This window comes from Dasypus novemcinctus, chromosome 19 (assembly GCF_030445035.2).
Source record: "Dasypus novemcinctus isolate mDasNov1 chromosome 19, mDasNov1.1.hap2, whole genome shotgun sequence".
Classification (NCBI taxonomy): domain Eukaryota; kingdom Metazoa; phylum Chordata; class Mammalia; order Cingulata; family Dasypodidae; genus Dasypus; species Dasypus novemcinctus.
The window spans coordinates 3,319,787-3,340,537 of record NC_080691.1 but is presented as its reverse complement, the minus strand read 5'-3'; the positions used below and the strand labels follow the sequence as shown (position 1 = coordinate 3,340,537).

The following is a 20,751-nucleotide window of genomic DNA, read 5'->3' as shown; positions in this document are numbered from 1 at the left end:
CTTAGGCAAATAAACTCATTTGTCTTTACCATTCACCCCTTACTCAAGGTCTTTTTCTCATTGCATTACCGGCTGGTGATTAGTAGTAATCCCTCAGTGCCAGGGAGGCTCATCCCCAGGAGTCATATCACCTGCAAATGGGAAGGTAATGTATTTATATGCTGAGTTTGGTTTAGAAAGTGGCCACATTTGAGCTACATACAGGCTCTCAGGAGGTAACTCATAGGCACACAGCAGCTCTAGGTCATGTAGAAATTTTAAGTACACAGGCTCATAAGGATAGGCTCATCAGTATCAAAGGACCATCATTGTGCCATCCTTTTTCACTTCACTTTGCCCTTGTACTTGGGGGATTATTGCTCTTCTGTTGGGGAATGTAACAGAGCTCCCCCAGATGGGAACTCAAAACTCCCTCAGTTTTCTATGTGTACTGATTTTGGCTACCAACTCTATCTCCTTTCCTTTACATCATTCTATCTTCCATCTGCTGTTGTTGCTCTTACATTCCACCTCTTTTTGTTTAGCCACCAAATTTTCTGGCTTTTTATTTCTAACTCCTCTATTCTGTTTTCAATCTTTTATTCACTCTTACCTTATTGTCCTTTCTTTTCTCTTTCCCTCTCTCCTGATCACACTGGTCTTTTAATTCACACTGTATTCTTCTCCATATTCAGTTTCCATTCTCATTGTAGGAACTCCACTTTTTATTCCTGTAACTCTACAGAGCTTACATGAGTTTAATATTCATTCACCTAGGTCTTATATGGTTCTTCTGCTAGCATTTATTATCAATACTACTATTATATTTTTCTTTTCTTACCTCTTTTGTTTCCCTGGCCCTAATCTTTTTCCTTCAGTCTAAGGAACTTAGACAACAATAAGGAAATAGAAAATAAAAAACAAAGTATCAAAATGAAGACTTAACACATGGACAAAAACAGAACCTAAATAAAACCTGAGATTAGACAGAGAAGATAATCAACTGAACAAACCATCAACATAAAAAGATGACCAGACAGCAACAAAAAGTTACAAACCAAACCAATAACCAGGAAGACATGTCACAATCCAATGAAAAAGCTAAAAACTAGGAAGAGGAGCAAAACATAGAACAACTGATCAAAGCTCTCCATTCAAATATCATTGTCCAACTTAATGAAATGAAGGAACAGATTAGGATATTAAAAAAAAAAACACTTGGAGAGCATACTAAAGAAATTGTAAACATACACAAGAAGATAACAGATATGATGGTGATGAATGAAACAATCAAAGAAATAAAAAATAGACTCACAGCAAATACCATTAGATTTGAAGAGGCAGAGGAAAGAATTAGTGATGTGGAAAACAGTACATCTGAAATCAAACAGATAGTAGATATGATAGATAAAAAGATATAAAAAATACATGGAGGCTTAGAGATTTCATTGACAACACAAAATGCACAAACATACATATTATAAGCATCCCAGAAGGAGAAGAGAAGGGAAAGGGGACAGAAGGGGTGTTGGAGGAAATAATGGCTGAAAACTTCCCAAACCTATTGAGGGAGATGGATGTACCTATCTAGGAAGCACAACACACCCCAAACAGCATAAATCCCAACAGCACTATCCCAAGACATATGCTTGTCAAATTATCCAGTGCTTAAGGCAAAGAGAAAATACTGAAGGCAGCAAAAAAAAAAAAAAAAAAAAGAGAGAATCATCATGTACAAGGGAGGCTCTATAAGATTAAGTGATTTCTCATCTGAGGCAAGAGTGCAGTTGTATGACATAGTCAAGGTACTAAAAGAAAAAATTACCAGCCAAGAATACTCTATTCAGTAAAGCTGTCATTCAAAAATGTTGGAGAGTTCAAAATATTCACAGATAAACAGAAACTAACAGAGTAAGCCAATTAGAAACCTGCCCTTCAAGAATTACTAAAGGGAGTTCTCCAGGAGGAAGGAATAAAACAGGAGAGACAGAGTTGGAGGCAAGTATAAAAAACAACTAAAAAGACAAAAAGAAATAAAAACAAAATATGACATACACAAAAGCAAAGAAAGTATGGCTAATGTAAGTAATTCCTTGAAAGTAATAACACTGAATGTCAGTGGATTAAACTCACCTGTCAAGAGATACAGATTGGCACAATGGATAAGGAAATATGACCCATCTTTATGCTGCCTACAAGAAATCCACCTTAGACCCAGGGATTCAAGGAGATTGAAGGTGAATGGCAGGAAAACAATCTTACAAACAATAACCAAAAAAGGTTAATATCAGACAAAATAGACTTTAAATGCAAAACTATTGTGGGAGACAAAGATGGACACTACATATTAGTAAAAGGGATAATCTTTCAAGAAGAAAGAATAATCATAAACATTTATGCATCTAACAGTGTCATCTTACTATCTTCATCTCATTAGTCATATCTTCCAAATAAACTCTGGAATTGATTAAGGAGATTTGTGTCAATGTCACTGATTAGATATCTTTACTCCTGTGTCTTCTTTGGATTCATTTGTTTCATTTCTTGGCCATATATTCCCTTTGTATGTTTTGTTATTTTGTTGATTTTGTTGATATCTAGGCATCTAATCATGTTGGTGATCTTACTCTGTTCATCAATATGTTTCTCTTGCCTAGTGTTTTTTTTTTTTTTTTTTTCTCCACAGCTCTTTTTTGATTTCTGGTTCAGTTTTTTCTAAAACTTTAAATTTTCCCAGTTTAAGTTACCAAAACAGGGTCAGGGATCCAATAATGTGGCACAGAATAGATCAAAGTGACTGGGAAAGAATCAGGGGCAACAAAGCCTGTCTTTCTTCACTTTCCTGGCTAGCCATCAGATGGAGCTCTTTGTCAAATCTTTCCACTGTGATGAATCCTTCCATTTCCTTTAACTTCTGAACCATGGAATCAAAACCAAATTATACTGGTTAAACTCCCTTAACACAAATCACAGTCAGGCCTCTGCCACACCCTCTCTTTCCCTGCAAGGAATATGCCCTTTTCCCTCTCTGTTGGCTACTTAGCTGCATGTTTTATGGAGCTTGTTCTCCTTGAGAGTGGGAGATGGGTGCCATTCCCAGCTGTGGTATCAGCAGCTCACAGTTTTCCTTTTGGGCCCTTAATTTCTCCATTCCCAGTTCTCTTCAATGATGAATGTGACACTCTTCTTTCCTCCAGGTCCCCAAACTAGCTCTCTGGGATGGTGTCTATGCTTTCTCCCTATTTTTTTTTTTTTTAATGAGAGCTGCACCCTATATGAGCTACTCTGGTGCCATTTTCCCAGAACTCTCACCATTGATTCTTCTTGCCTGGGTTTCACTTTTGCCCAAAATTTAATTTCTCTTAATTCTAAACCTCTGAGAAGACTCACATCACTTAATAATTTTTACAAACATTTCCATGGCTCTTTTATATACTTAATAGGGGCATGTCTCATTTTCATGTTTATGAGGATCCTGTACACATGAGACCATTCCATATCTTTCCTCATGAAAATGGATTTTCTATTTTACCTCTAACCCATCAGGACTGGAGGACACATTGAGACAGATACTCTCCTGGGCCCATTACTGACAGATTATTTTACAGTCCAGGATCTATTATGGGCCTATTTGTTATAGGACACATTTAAACCTAAATTCACACCACCTGGGAATGCTCCACTTTTTCAGCATATGTGAGATGGATGATCACTCTTTCCCTATTAATATACTTCAGTAAATTTAAATTAGTGCTCCAAGACTATTTACATAAAGTATGTGCCACCAAGAAGGGAGATTAGCAACTCCACTTGATAAAAGAAAATCAGAAAATAATGTGGAGCAAAAACCCTCTCCTAGCATGATGAAACCAGACAATATTAGCAATATTTTTATTTGTAATATTATTATTGGTAATAATTCATGCCAAGAAGGGAAACAGGATAAACCAAGAAAAAGTGCATTGAATGGAGACCTAGACGATTTTGTTGGCTTTTTTTTTTTTTTTTTGTTATTGTTCTTGGTGCTTTCCTTGATTTGTAATCCAGAGGCTCCTATCCTCCAAATAAGCCATTCTTTCAAACAAAAATGTCAAATGCTGACAGCCATATGCCATCAAATTTGGTTAATACAAACCCTGTGGTACAAATACCTTGCTGGCTTGACTATCTCCAGTTGAATAAACATTAAGGAAAATAGCCCATAGGAATTGGACAAATTGGAGGATCTGACTACAGGTGACTTCTGGAGCTACAATATCAGGCACAAATAATTTAATTATTAAACAAACTGACATGTTATTAACTCCATGATCCCAAATTTGGCCATATGATTTAAAACCTTTTGCAACAGAGTCCTCTTCATCACATATCTGAACCAAACCTTGGACTGTTGAGAGATTTTACATTCAGTTGCCATTAGTTGAGGCTTTAATTCTTCTAATTGGATTCTGGCTTTTTGTCAAATTAGAGCAGCATCAAGTTTGCTAGCTCTGCACTACAAAGCCCCTGATTTAATAGATATTTGCATGTCAGGAACTTGGTCCAAGGTTGCCTTCAAAATCTACAAGCAGTTAGAGGTCCTGAGGTGCAGGTCACAGGTCCTGTGTGTGCAGTCTCTCGTGGTGGAGTGGTCGGCCCCTTCTGGTAGTGGGCCCCTGCACAATCATAGGCCTTCCCTGTACCCTGCTTCTTACTTAGGCAGTTGCTTCTTCACAACTGGCCTGTCAGTCTTCCCAGCCAGGCCCCAGGCAGGCCTAGGACGTCAGCACGTGGAGCCCAATGCACAGAGGTGTCTGGAGGTATTGGGTGGCCCCAGTGCTGACACTGGTAATGCCAGATCCTAGGAGAACAGGTGGGGGCAGCACCTTCTCCTTCAAGCTGTCCAGACTCACATTCAGATTCTATGTCCTGCTACTGACTCAGGCTGATGATAAATTAAATTTGCAACCAAATATTAAAAAACTTAAGCCAGTTCTTTTACCAGGAGAATTGTCATAAATGATGTCAATTTTGTACAAAAATGCATTGTAACAGAGACAATTCCATATGATTTGTGGGGAAAGCTGATAGGCAGTAATTTTTAAATTTCCTTTATTAACACTTCATAAAAGAATATTCTTACACTATTAACCACAATCTTCATGCATCAACAAAATCACTATATTATACAGTCCCTCATTATTCTCTACCTTCCTTTCATTTAAAATATTACATCCACAGATGACCCCTTTTGGTCACAATCACGTTTATTTAAAAAAAAATGTTAATTATACTCACTGTAATGTAAATGTATTACCACAAATCTATTCATTTCAACACATTTACAACAAACAGTATTAAAAATTCTACATATATTAAGAATCAGCTCCCATTCTCAATGCATATTCTATTTTCTGGGGGGTAGAAGGGGTTATGAGATTTTTCTTTTTGGAGTAAGGAAAATTGAGGTGATGACAGCACAACTCTGTGATGAATATGAGAGACACTTAGTTTACACTCTGAATGGATTTTAATAATCATGGGATGGTATAACACAATGAATCATTTGGTGGAAGCTGGACTGTGATTATCTGAACAAATATGAGAACATTCTCCTATAAACTATAACAACTTTATAATGCTAATACAGGGTGTCTGTAACCATGTGGGTTGTGGTAAAAGTACACCTAATGTAAGATACTGGCTATAGGCAGTAGTAATGTTTTGATGATGCTTTTCATCCTTTGTAACAATTGTTTCATAAAAGTGCTAGATGTTGGTGTTGGGGCAATATATAGGAGCCCTGAATGATGATATGCATTTTTTTTTTTGCAAGTTCACAACATTTACTATACACTTATTGTTTGTGGATGTTCATTTATGAATGACAAAATTCAACTTTAAAAAAGTTTTGCCTGAAATTTCTCTTGTGCTGTGGTGCTCCCAAACCCTGAGAGGGCTGTTTTGGGGGCTTGCAGGGCAGGAGGTGCCTGGATGTTGATTTGGTGAGACAGTGACAGAAGAGATTCTTGTGAGAGGTGGAATTTTAGGTTTCTGACACAGAGGTGAGAGGTTGCGGGTAGGACCCTTCCCCCTAGGGCTGGCACCAGCTGTGGGGATCCCTGAAGAGTGTGTTGTGCTGCAGTGCTCACAGGCCCCCTGTTAACCAGATATGTGGTTCCCAGGTCTATGTCCTCTAAACCCTGGTTGACCATGCTTCAGAGACTCACACACCTTGAGTCTGCAATATCACAGACTTCCCATCCCTGAATCCACCACACCCTGAGGTCCATCTGAGATCCTTGATCACCCTAGCCCTCAGCATTTGTGGTTTATTTTTCCTCTCTCTGTCTCTCCTTGAACATGGAGGAGTGTACCAGCTGTCTTGGGGAGAGTCTAGGAAGAAAGGAGAGGTGAATCTACTGAGAAAGCCTGATTTACCTAAAAGTCCTGGGATAGGAAACTTGGTCTGGGAGAAGGTGGAGTCGGAAAATCAATTAGACCTCTCCTAGCACACCTAAGGGGGAGGGACTGTAGTAGGTGCTATCCAAGCTTCCAGTAGCATATTTGGGGTTTCTGGTGCGGTGGAGGTGATAACATGCTGGATATAAAGAGCCATAGTCGGGAAACGGACTTTGGCCCAGTGGTTAGGGCGTCCGTCTACCACATGGGAGGCCCGCGGTTCAAGCCCCGGGCCTCCTTGACCCATGTGCAGCTGGCCCATGCGCACTGCTGATGCGCGCAAGGAGTGTCATGCCACACAGGGGTGTCCCCCGTGTAGGGGAGCCCCACGCGCAAGGAGTGCACCTATAAGGAGAGCCGCCCAGCGCGAAGGAGGGAGCAGCCTGCCGAGGAATGGCACCGCCCACACTTCCCGTGCCGCTGATGACAACAGAAGCGGACAAAGAAACAAGAAACAAGACGCAGCAAAAAGACACAGAAAACAGACAACCAGGGGAGGGGAGGGGAAGGGAGGGGAATTAAATAAAAAAAAAAAAAAAAGAGCCATAGTCTTCTATTTTGAGTTGGTTGAACAATGACCTACTTGAATCTCCTACTGGATCTCTCGGGCAGCTTTCCTGCTGCCCTGGGACAGAGAGAAGTGGGGAAAGGAGAAAGGGGGAAGGTCAGATGCTAAGTGTATTATTTAACTGCAAAGAGGATTCCGAGCTTAAAACATTGGTATTTTTTTTTTGTCTTGGTTGCTAATATTGCATTGTCTCCTGGTCTTTTCTACCATTTTATCCCCCAAGGTCCTTTTTCATTTATTTAATTTTTTTCTCTTTATCTTTTTCTTGTTTTCCCCCCTTTACTTTGCCCCCACTTTTTTTTTTCTCTTTTTTATTTTCTCTTTTCTTATTTTATTTTATTTTCTTTATACAGTAGGTGCTGCAGGGAGCACTTCACACTTGCTGTGTTTCCTCATCCTCCATCTCCTCTTTTCCATGTGTATTGATTTTGGCCACCTACACTATCCACTTTCCCCTACATCTTTCTATCCTCCATCATCTACTGTTTTTCTTACATTCCACCTCCCTTTCTTTGGCCCCCAAATTGTCTGACTTTTTATTTCCAATACCTTTGTTCTGTTTTTAGTCTTTTATCCACTCTTTTTAACTATTTTTGTCTTTATTTATATTTTTAATAATAAATTCAAAAAATATGAGGCCCCCATATACCCCTCCTCACCCCACTCCTCCCCCCATGACAACAATCTCCTCTATCATCATGAGACATTCATTGCATTTGGTGACTACATCTCTGAGCACCTGTGTACCTCATGGTCAATGGTCCACATCATAGCCCACACTCTCCCACATTCCACCCAGTGGGCCATGGGAGGACATTGTATGTCCTCCCATTTTATCCACTCTCGATATTATTGTCTTTCCTTTCTCTTTCCCTCTCTCATGAAAACACTGGCTTTTTAATTCATACTATATTCCTCCCCATATTCAGTTGACTGTCTCATTATAGGTACTCTACTTACTGCTATACCTCTGGCCCTTATATTTTCCTTCAAAGTGAACTTAGTCAGCAACAAGGAAATAGAGTAAGAAGAACAAAGTGACAAAAAATACATAACACTTACACACAAACAACAACTAATTAATCCCCAAGACTAGACAAAGAAGGTAAGGAACTGGTTAAAACCATCAAGATAAAATGATGACCAGACAGGAACAAAAAACTACAAACCAAACCAATAATCAGGAAAACATGGCTGAATCCAATAAACAAACTATAAACCAGGAAGGGGAGCAGAACATTGGACAAGTAATTAAAGATCTCAAAACATATATTAGACACCAACTTAATGAAGTAAAGGAAGAGATTAACAATATGAAGAAAACACTGGGAGAGGAAATTGCAGACATATGCAAAAAGATAACAGATGTGATGGTGATGAACACCACAGTTGAAGAAATCAAAAATACACTCTCAGCACATAGCACCAGATTAGAAGAGACAGAGGAGAGACTTAGTGACATGGAAGACAGTACATCTGAAATTAAACAGATAGTAGAATTGTTCAATAAAAAGATAGAAAAAATCCAGCTAGGACTTAGGGACTTGAATATCAATGCAAAATGCACAAACATATGTATTATAGGCATCCCAGAAGGAGAAGAGAAGGGAAAGGGGACAGAAGAGGTGTTGGAGGAAATAATGGCTGAAAACTTCCCAAATCTACTCAGAGAGATGGATGTACATGTCCAGGAAGGACAACACACCCCAAACACCATATATCTCAACAGGCCCACCCCAAGACATATACGTGTCAAATTATCCAATGCTCAAGACAAAGAGAAAATTCTAAAAGCAGCAAGAGAAAAGAAAGCCATCACATACAAGGGAGGCTCCATAAGATTAAGTGCTGATTTCTCATCTGAAACCATGGAGGCAAGAAGGCAGTGGTATGATACAGTCAAGGTACTGAAAGAAAAAATTTCCAGCCAAGAATACTCTGTCCAGCTAACCTAGCATTCAAAATTGATGAAGAGTCCAAAATATTCACAGATAAACAGAAATTAAAAGAGCATGCCAACAGGAACCCTGCTCTTCAAGAAATCCTAAAGGGAGTTCTGCAGGAAGAAAGAAAAAAAAAAAAAACAGGAGAGGCAGAGTTGGAGGAGAGTGTAAGAACAACAAAAAAGACAAAAAAGGAAGAAAAAACAAACAAACAAAATATAACAAACACAAGTCCAAACAAAATATGGCTAACATAAATCATTCCTTGAAAGTAATAACACTGAATGTCAATGGATTAAACTCACCTGTCAAAAGATTCAGACTGGGAGATTGGATAAGGAAATATATAAAGTCATATAATATTCAATAAAGCCACCAAGCCCTCTCAACTGGGAGAGAATGGCTTATTCAACAAATAGTGCCTGGAGAACTGGATATCCATAGGTAAAAGAATGAAAGAGGATTATCATCTCACACCTTATACAAAAATCAACTCAAGATGGATCAAAGACCTAAATGTAAGTGCCAAGACCATAAAGACTTTGGAAAGCAGTGTAGGGAAACATATACAAGACTTTGTAAAAGGAAATGGCTTCATGAACTTCACACCAAAACACGAGTATCAAAAGAACAAATAGATAAATGGGACTTCCTCAAAATTAAAGCCTTCTGCACCTCAAAGGAGTTTGTCAAGTAAGTGAAAAGAGAACCTACACAATGGGAAAAAATATTTGGTAACCATATATCTGATAGGAGACTTATAACCTGCATATATAAAGAACTCCTATATCTTGAAAATAAAAAGCCAAACAACCCATTTGAAAAATGGGAAAAAAGATTTAAACAGACACATCTCCAAAGAACAAATACAAATGGCTGAAAAGCACATGAAAAAATGCTCCAAATCTCTAGCTATCAGAGAAATGCAAATCAAAACTACAATGAGATACCATCTTACTCCCATAAGATTGGCAGCTATGAAAAAAAACAGAAGACTACAAATGCTGGAGAGGATGTAGAGGAATGGGAACACTCATCCACTGCTGGTGGGAATGCAGAAGGATCCAGCCATTCTGGAGGACAGTTTGGTGGTTTCTCAAAAACTAGCTATAGATGTGCCATATGACCCAGCAATTCCACTGCGGGTATATACCTAGAAGAACTGAAAACAAGGACACAAATGGATATATGCACACCAATGTTCATAGTAGGACTATTCATTATTGCCAAAAGTTGGAATAAACCTAAATGCCCTTCAACAGATGAATGGATAAATAAAATGTGCTATATACATAAAATGGAATACTACTCAGCTTTAAGAAGAAATATACTACAAACACATGTCATAACATGTATGAATCTTGAGAACCTTATGTTGAGTGAAGCAACCCAGGCATTGAAGGACAAATACAACATGACGTCAATGATATGAAGTAAGTAAACAAAGCTGCCTCAGAGAGCTAGAGACTGGATGATAGGCTTAAAGGAAATTGGGTGGTAGAGGAAGGATATAAGCTGACACCTACATGGGTGAAATCTATGATAAGCTGGAGGTAAGTATCTGTACAAGGAAGTGTTAACATGGGGGCATAGGGTTATCTTTCGGTGGGGTTTTGCAGGCTTGAGGGGGGCCAGGGATGGGAGGAAGGGTAATATTGCCTAAGAAAATTGCAGGAGGATGGGGCAACATACGAACCTAGGAGATTGTCCGGTATTTGGTTGAGAGTATAATGCTGAGAAAACTTTTTCAAAAATACAATAAGGAAGATGCTTAAAGGGGATAATATGATGCAGGTCAGCCTCCTAGGGAGTATGTGAATGCTCATTTTGCCATAGTGGGTTATATCATTGGATAGAGACCCATATAATGAGAGTGAAGGTATACCCACATCCTGGGAAGGACTGATGCCCTTAAGTAGAGGCAATTGTATCTCTCAAGAGAAATGGTGGCTCCCAGTGCATTAAGGCATTTGATCATGTCAAGCCTCAACACCATTGCAAGTATCTCTGAACATGGCCCTTCAAGCAATGAAGATTGACTGTCACTGTGGGCCCTAAGCGGAGGGGGAAAGAGGTATTGAATAGATAAACCAATGTAACTGTGTGGGCAATAGAAGTGTTCCACAAGAGTACCCAATCATGGATATAAGACATGTAAAACTACAGCAAAAATATATAGGGGCTGATAGCCTAAAATGTAAATCATAAGGTAAAACATAAGATAACTAAAATTTTAGAAAATTATATAGTCTAATATATAAACAACAATGTAAACACAAATGTTACCTTGTTTGAAAGCTATTGTCTCAATATCTGTACATCAGTTTCAGTAAATATAGTACGAATATGTAAAAAGATTATTGCTGTGGAAGGGAAAAGGCTTTATGTTGGATATGTGGGATTACTGTATACTGTATATATGAATTACTGTGATCTAAAACTTTTGCGAAGATAAGCTTAATAATTAGAAAAAAGAAATGAAAACGATAGGACGTAGACACTGAGGAAAAGACGGAAGTAGTTGCCTCGCCAATTTGCATGGAGGGCAACAATTATTGCAGTGACGGAAGGTAAAACATCAAAAACAAAGCTTTTGCATTTTAAAATTTTTTGATACCCCAATTTATTTTTACCTTAATTTTTCTAAATTAATATGTATTCTATATATAACCTTTAAACTCATCACTATATTCCATTTTGCTATTAATGGAATCTGGCAATATACTGTGCTTCATTTTTGAAGAAGCTTTGGATTACAGGGAGGTTCAACAATGGCAGGGGAGGAATACTGGTGTGGGATGTTATTGACAGGGGACACATGGTTGGCAGGGAGTTCTACAGGGCATATAACCAGGGTACATAAAAATGTTTGGATATTGTCACAGTGGATACAGTTAAAAACAACAACTGAGGGAGTGCTGAATTCCTAGCCAGGGAAGCTCTATCACAGTCCCTAAAGGAACGGGAACAATCCCCCAAGTCCAATGGCAAAGACCAGAAAAGAATGAAGGTCCAACAATGAGCCCTTGATACTAATGACTATACTTGTGAGCCTGAGCACCTGAAATAAGAAAAAGGCCTAGAGCTACAGGGTTCCTAAGAGTTACCTCCTGAGAGCCTCCATGTTGCTCAAATGTGGCCAGTCTTGAAGCCAAACTCATCATGTAAATGTATTGCCTTCCCCCCAGCATGGGACATGAATCCCGGGGATTAGTTTCTCTGGCACCAAGGGATTACTACAAAGTACCAGCTGATGATGTAACTAGAAAATGACCTTGAATAAAAGGGTCAACTCGGACCAGAAGAATATCTCAATCTACATAAAATATCAGGAGTTAAAAATGATTTTGACCTGAATCAAAGGGGAAAATGTAAAGGACAAATGATTTTATATAGCTATGAGTCTCCAAAAAGAACTAGGAGGTTATCAGAGGAGTTGCCCTTATGCACACCTCAGCAGAATCCCAGAGACAGATAAAGTAGATACAACCCCGGCATTGTTTCTTCTGAGGGCTACAGAGACCCACAGGTTCTATGGTCATGGCAGATGGAGTTCAGTGCCGTGTCTGTTGGCCCTACTTCAGAGTTTGTGTTTCTGCATGATGGAGCTGGATTCAGATGTGATCCTTGTTCACAAGCTTGTCCTGTTACTTTTACCAGAACTGTAGTTGGTGCTGGAGTTTAATATATACTCATGGGACCTGAATCTCTGGACTGACCATGTGAAAGCCGACCCTGAGCCTCAATAGACTTCAGCTCCTACACTCTGGTTTATTGGACTTACCACCACTCTGCTAACATGGAGTTGAAGAAGGTCAATCACCACACTAGGGAGCCAAGAGTGCCTACAACTGAAAGCAGGAGGATTGCATCCACCATCCATGTGGAATCTAAAGCCCCTCTTGATATAGATGTGGAGTGGACACAACCATTCCAAGGTCCACAGGATGGAGGAATAGAGTATGGAGTAGAGTGGACTTACTGATATTCTATTCATGAACTATTGTGATTAGTAATTGAAAAAATGTGGCATTGATGTGGAGAAAGCAGTCATGGTGGCTGTTGGTGATAGAGAAAGGGAGGAAGAGATGAGATGTGAGGGCATTTTCAGGACTTGGAGTTGTTCTGGGTGTTGCTGCAGGGACAGTTACCAGACATCGTATGTCTTCCCCTGGCCCACTAGGTGGAATGTGGGAGAGTGTGGGCTATGATGTGAACCATTTTCCATGAGTTGCAGCGGTGCTCAGAGATGTATTCATCAAATGCAATGAATGTCTCATGATGATGGAGGAGATTGTTGTTATGGGGGGAGGAGTGGGGTGAGGGGGTTGGGGATATATGGAGACCTCATATTTTTTTAATGTAATTTTTAAAAAATAAAGAAAAAATTTAATGAAAAAAATGTCAACTGCACTGTTATAAATTATCCCTGACTTTCATTGTTTTCAAAGGAAAATGTCTAAATGCTAAAAGTCATCATAGCTTTCTATTATGTCACTAGTAAGACAGGAAAATGGTTAAGTTTTTGTTTTATCTGAACCTCTCAAGAGAAATATTCTCCTTATACATACTCTAGCAGTGTTCTTTCCTTCCTGTGCATCTAAGCATACCAAGGGTTATAGAAAACCTTAAAAGATATATATACCCCTATTCTATACAATTAAATTTAAATATGAGGGTCCATGAGTTATGTGGAAATATTCCCCCTATTGATTCCCAAATTTAAGAATATCATCCAATCTGAAACTCTACTGTCATTTTCTTACACCAAAAAAAGCTTAACAAGTTTTACCTTTTCCAAATCAGTAAATCTCTCCTGTAGTTGTCTTTTCTCCATCTCTACTTTGGCTAATAAAATTTTGCCATTCTTTACATCTTCTTCCAGGACAGATATTCTACCTAAAAATTATGACATTTTCTTTTAAAAGCAGTGAGCCCACAAAGTATATACATTTTGCTGAGAGTAAAAATTTTGGAAGATACCTCTTACTTTGGAGCTGTTACTTATGCGCAGGAGTTTTATAATTGCTGATACAGTGCTTTACAGTTAAGTCAGCTGAAACCCATAATCTACCCCGAGATGTTAGATGCTTACAATATTTCACACTATTTAAGAATAAATCTTTCTTTCATAAAATTTTGACTCAATATGTTTCTAATATTTTCTCTCTATATAACAAGAAAGTACATTCAGAAATGTGCAACTCTAGCATATTATCCACCATCTATTGCTATTTCCAGAATACAAATCATCAAGATTAATCCAAGTGCAATCTCTCATTTAATACCTTGTAAATCACTAATTATCTCTGATCCATGAGTTCAGTCCCTCCTTTTAGATTCCAGAGCTGACTGAAGATTGATAAACTCCTTTTCAAGTTTTAATTTGGCTGTCTCCAGTAGGCAGTTTTTATCTTGCAGATCTCTATTGTTAGATTCCAGCTGCTGCATCTGTTTTGAACTTTCTGCCCGGGATTTCCTTAACCGGGTTGCAGTATCAGATTCTGTTCACAGCAAAGCATTGGTTTCATCCAGCTGTTATTCCATTCAAAATCAAACAAACAACAACAGACAAATACAGGTACACATAATGAAAATACTTCAATTTATTATCCCATTATAATTTAAAACAACTTAAAAATATTTTCATAAGGATTTCCCCCCTAAAGTTTAAGGCAAAGGGTCTTTTTTATAATACTGCCAAATAAAACTAGTATATCAAACTGATATTCATAGCAGCATTATTAATGATTGCCAAAAGTTGGAAACCCCTGGGTGTTTCCATAATATTCCACACAATGGAATATTATGCAGCTGTAAGAAGAAAAGAAGTTGTAAAGCATATGAGAGAAAAAATAGATGAATCTAGAGGACATTATGTTGAGTGAAGCAAGTCAGACTATAAAAGGACAAATATTGTATGATTATGTTACTATGAAGGAAACATATTGTGTAAGATTGTATGGTTCAAAAAAAAATTATGTATCCAGTACATTTAATTGAGAAATGTGTGTCAAATGTGTTTTCCTTTTATTTTTAAATTATTGTTTATATTTTCAATTATTAAATGTACAAAAGATTTTTTTAAAAACTAGTAATAATAAGAAGTCATCCTGCAAGATATTTGGTTTGAGTGACTAGATATCTTTGACTGGTGTCTTCACTAACCTAGTGAATACTGTAGGAAATGATCATGAATCTGGTCTTAAAAATATTGAGTCTGAAAAGCCACTATGTATCAAGGTTAAGATCCATTAGGTAGCTGGATACAAGGGTCTGAAGTTAAAGAGGAGTTCTGATTTTAGATAATAAATTATAGCTCAACACATGAGAGTGGAAGAAGATCTAAATTGGCATAGAGTGGAAGAGGTCTGTGGCAGTTTGATATTATTCATGAATTCCAAAAATAGATATTGGATTATGTTTGCAAACTGGTCTGTTCCTCTGCACGTATTAGATTGTATTAGATTCAGAGGTTTCACTTTTACCTGATTAAATTAAGATTGGGGCTTTGATTCAGTAGGACATTGAGTCCTCTCCCCCTTGATGGGGGGACACTCACACAGATCTAAATACACGGAGAAACACAGAGAGTTTGGTTTTAGACACTGAGCCCTGGGGAGTCATTCCCCTGATAGTTTGCAGTTGAGGAAACCAGAGCCATTAACAGCTGAAAAAGCTGAAAGAAACAAGCCCTGGGGGAAAGAGATGAGCCTTATGGCTAACCTACAGCTGAGATCAGAAGGAGCTGGGGCCACGGAGCATTAGGAGGAAAAGGAAGGTTGAACCCTCACAGAGACCGGCAGCCACTTTGCTCCAACATGTGGCAGCAAACTTTGGTAAGGGACGCTTTATGGCCTTGTGATTATAAGCTTCTACCCCAAATAAATATGCTTTATAAAAGCCAGTAAATAAATAAATAAATAAATAAATAAATAAATAAATAAGACAGTCACAAATAAAATTTGATATACTTATTATAAATACAGAGCAGCCATTTGTCTCTGGAGTTGATTCACTTTCTCTGGATATTTGAGAGTTTTGATTTTTTTTTTCAAATCTTCAAGTTGATCTTTTAAGCTGTTAATTATGATAAAAAGCAATTCAGTAGCAAATTCCAACACACACACACCCACACACAATTTTTTTCTTGATAAGCATTTACTGTTCTGTACTACAAACCATCATTTTCCAAACTTCATTTCTTGTCAGCTTCATAGTCAGCTTTACACTGTTATTCTGCATTTTTGTGTTGAAGAAGGGCCTTTTCTCTTTCTAATTGTCTTAATGATGGTTCCACATTTTTCCTTACGGTAACCTGAAATAATGCTTAAAATTATCATCAAAGAAAATATGTCTAAAAATAAAATAAAAACAAAAAATAATTCTGTTATTTCAAACACTTGCAAAAAAATTTTTTTTTAAATCAGCTATACCTGCATCTTTGTTAAAAACACAAATTTTAAATGTTTTTAAAAACAACACACCACTCTTGAACAATCAAGACCATGTTTTATTTCCTACTGAAAGTTAAACTTTCCATCACCAATGAAATATCATTATTTAGTCTATGTGTCTAAAATGTTAATGGCAATTTAAAAATAAATAAACATGGTTACTTTCTGTTTTTAAACTGTGTCATTATATTCTGCAATAAAATTCAATGACTACAAAACAAATATAATTTTTTTACTTGAAATATCTACAGATACATTAACTCATTTCAAAAAACATAACAGAATGAAACCCTAGTAACAAAAGGTTATCCTAAGTCTTTAGTCCTTTCCACCAATGCTACAAAGGGGTTTTACTATATATATCAAGACATATGTTATCATGATATTAAGGGAATTCCATATGTAAGTTAGACATCATGTGTTTTTATTAACAAAAATATTAATAAAAGTATAGGGCAGCATAGGGTAGCTTTACCTCTTCTTCAAGCTCCTTTGTTATTTTCTCTAGGTAAGTATTAACAGATCTAAAGAATTTCAAAAGAAAGAGCAAATAAAATAACTTCTAATTTACATTAAAAACACACTGTAACTTGAAAAATAACTGTAATTACTTTACAGCTCTCCTTCTTTAAAAATAAAATTTTTAAATTTTAATTTTAAAGTATAATGTTTAGGGGGAGCGGATGTGGCTCAGGCAGTTGGGTGCCTGTCTCCTACATGGGAGGTCCTGGGTTCAGCTCCCAGTGCCTCCTAAAGAAGAAGCAAAACAGACAATGAGCAAAAACAACAAGCAAATAGGCAAGGGAGTCATCTCAGGAGGCAAATGATATATATGTTTATCTACAAAATGTGCTTACTTGTACTTCTCCTCTAGTTCCTCTTTGGCTTGTATCTCATTGCTAAGGTGTTCTTCAAATGTGTATAATTTTTTTCTGAATCTGTCAGAAAACAAGAAACTAATTACAAATTTTAGCCATATTTAAAGATAAAAGAGGCTTAAAGAAAACAATGATAATCTTCTCTTGTCTTTCAACTTAATATAATCTCTATAATGGTATAGCATTTGTACTTTATTAATATAACTTTTATTATAGATGAAAAAGCTCCTCCATCTCTTGACTTCTTTATATCACATCACACATGGATATATTAACACATTTATATAAACATATGAATGTGTTCTAACCATGGCAGAATTCTTCTGTGATACCTAGTTTCAAATTCATTATAAATAAAATATATCATCTCTGGTATCTTCCATTGCTCTACAGAATATTTTTTTTAAAATACAGAATATATTTTTAAAAAATATGTTAGTGTTTATAAAGATAAAAGGTCTACATCTGAAACAAATATCTAGAATATGCTCAAAAATATTTTACTGTTCTTAAACATAAGAATCTAAGTTCTTTCATATCTTTCTACACTGTGTCTTGACAGTACTTTGAGGAGATATAACTCTTGAATAAATGATGCCTAATTAAAAGTTACCTCCTCAGTAGTTTGGCCCAGCTATGTTGGCCTTTAAACAAATCAAAATTACAGTAAATAATAATCCACTTTTGGAACTTTACCTTTAAAAAGAATTTAAAGGGAGGCGGGGCAAGATGGCATCTGAGTGAGTGCATCTTATGGTCTCTCTTGCGAAGAGATGGCCTAGTGCGGTTGGATTCTTGCTGGAGCGGGCTCTCTTGGGGGCTTGCAGGGCAGAGGGTGTGTGGAAATCAATTTGGAGAGAGAGTGGCACAGGTGGTGCTTGCTAAAGGTAGAATTGTGGCTTACAAGCACAGAGATCAGCAGCTGTGGACTGGCAGGACCCTTCCCGCCCTGGTGTTTCCTGAGATCTGTCAGTTGTGCGGTGATGTTCTTGGGCTCCATGGTCCCCCGATGCATGGTCCCCAGGTCAGTGTACCCTGAGCCCCCACAGCCTGTGTTCCATGGACCTACATGCCCTGGGTCTGCAGAATTCAGGACTTTCCTTTCCCGAATTCAGTGCTCCCAGAGGTCTGGGATTGCTCTAGCCCTCTGGTTTTGGGCTGACTCTGTGGGTGAGAGGAATTCGGTGGGGGGTGCAGTAGGGGAGCCTGGTCAGTGTAGGTTCGATTTTCTGGTCCCACCCTCCATTTTTTCTTTTCTTTTTTTCTTTTCTTGCACTTGGAGGAGCATACCGGCTGGCTTGGGGAGAGTTTGGGAAGAGAGAAGTGGCAAATCTGCTGAGAAAGTCCAACTCACCTAAATACCCTGGGATAGGAAACTTGGACTGGTAGAAGGTGGAGTCAGAAAATCAACTAGACCTCTCATAGCATGCCTAAAGGAGAGGGACGGTAGGAGTTGCTTTCCAAGTTCCAGTAGCATACTTGGGGTTCCTGGAGAGGTGTGGGTGCTCTCTATCTGGAAATTTAGAATCATTGTTTTCTGTGTGGAGCTGATTCAACAAGGACCCACTTGAATCTCCTACCAGACCTCTCAGGCAGCTTTCCTGATGCTTGGGAGAGAGGGAAGTGAGGAAGGAAGAAAAGAGGGAATGTCACATCCCTAAGCATTTTATTTAACTACAAACAGGATTCCTTGCCTGAAACTATCCCTAGTATTTGGTTGGTTTTTCCTAGTTTTTCCCTCCTCTTTATCCCCTCAGACCCTTTTTTCTTTCTTTCTTGTTTTATTTTTTCTGCTTACTTCCCCATCCCCTTTTGTCCTTTTCTCTCTCTCTCTCTCTCCCTCCCTCCCTCCCTCCCTCTCTCTCTCTCCTTTCTTATATACTTTCTTATTCTTCTTACATTAGGTGCTGAAGGGAGAGCTTCACAGTTCCTGTATTTCCTCATGCTCCATTTCCTCTTGTGTGTATTGATTTTGGCCACCAACACTATTCCCTTTACTCTACATCTTTCTATCCTCTATCATTGGTTGTTTCTCTTACATCATACCTCTTTTTGTTTGCCCCATTTTTTGACTTTTTATTACTAATACCATTGTTCTGTTTTCTGCCTTATATTCACTCTTTATATTATTGTCCTCTCTTTTCTCTTTCCCTCTCTCCTGAACACACAGGCCTTTTAATTCACATAGTATTCCTCCCCATATTCAGATTTTTATGTACTCTTCCTACTGTTATACCTCTACATACCTTACATGAATCTAATATCCATTCTCCTAGATGTCAAGTGATTCCTCTGTTAATATTTACTATCAATACTACTATTATTCATTTTCTTTTCTTACTCCTTTTGCTTTCTCTGGCCCTAATATTTTCCTTCAAGTGAACTTAGCCAACAGCAAGGAAATAGAATAAGAAGAACAAAGTGACAAAGAGAAGACTTAAGTTGCATGCAAAAACAACTAATCAAACCCCAAGACTAGACAAAGAAGCTAAGCAATGATTAAACCCATCAAGATAAAATGACCAGACAGCAACAAAAAACTACAAACCAAAACAATAATCAGGAAAACATGCCCCAATCCAATGAACAAACTGAAAACCAGGAAGAGGAGCAGAACATTGAACAAAGTAATTAAAGATCTCAAAACATATATTAGGGACCAATTTGAGGAGGTGAAGGAAGAGATTAAGAATATGAAAAAGGGAAGCGGACTTGTCCCAGTGGATAGGGCATCCGTCTACCACATGGGATGTCTGTGGTTCAAACTCTGGGCCTGCTTGACCCATGTGGAGGTGGCCTACATGCAGTGCTGATATGTGCAAAGAGTGCCATGCCATGCAGGGGTGTCCCCCATGTGGGGGAGCCCCATGTGCAAGGAGTGCGCCCCATAAGGAGAGCCACCCAGTGTTAAAGAAAGTGTAGCCTGCCCAGGAATGGTGCCACAAACACGGAGAGCTGATGCACCAAGATGATGCAACAAAAAGAAACACAGATTCCCATGCCATTGACAATGACAGAATCAGACAAAGAAGAACACATAGCAAATAGACACAGAGAACAGACAAATGGGGTGGTGGGGCAGGGGATAGAAATAAATAAATCTTAAAAAAAAGAATACGAAGAAAACAATTGGAGAGAACACAGAAGGAATTGCAATCATACACAAAAATACAAATGATGTGATGGTGAACTGCACAATTCAAGAAATCAAAAATACACTCTCGGCAAATAACAGCAGACTTGAAGAGGCAAAGGAGAGATTAAATGATGTGCAAGACAGTACATCTGAAATGAAACAGATAGTAGAACTGGTCAATAAAAAGATAGAAAAAATCCAGTAGGGGCTTAGGGACCTGAATGACAATGCAAAACATGCAAACATATGTATTATAGGCATCACAGAAGGAGAAGAGAAGGGAAAGAGGACAAAAGGGGTATTGGAGGAAATAATGGCTGAAAACTTCACGAACTTATTGAGGGAGATG

At 38.1% G+C, this 20,751-nt stretch overlaps 1 pseudogene; it reads right to left on the bottom strand.

The window, feature by feature from the left end:
• The window catches only part of LOC101446355 (rho-associated protein kinase 2-like), a 342,498-nt pseudogene that overhangs the window by 278,774 nt on the left and 42,973 nt on the right, over positions 1-20,751 (bottom strand).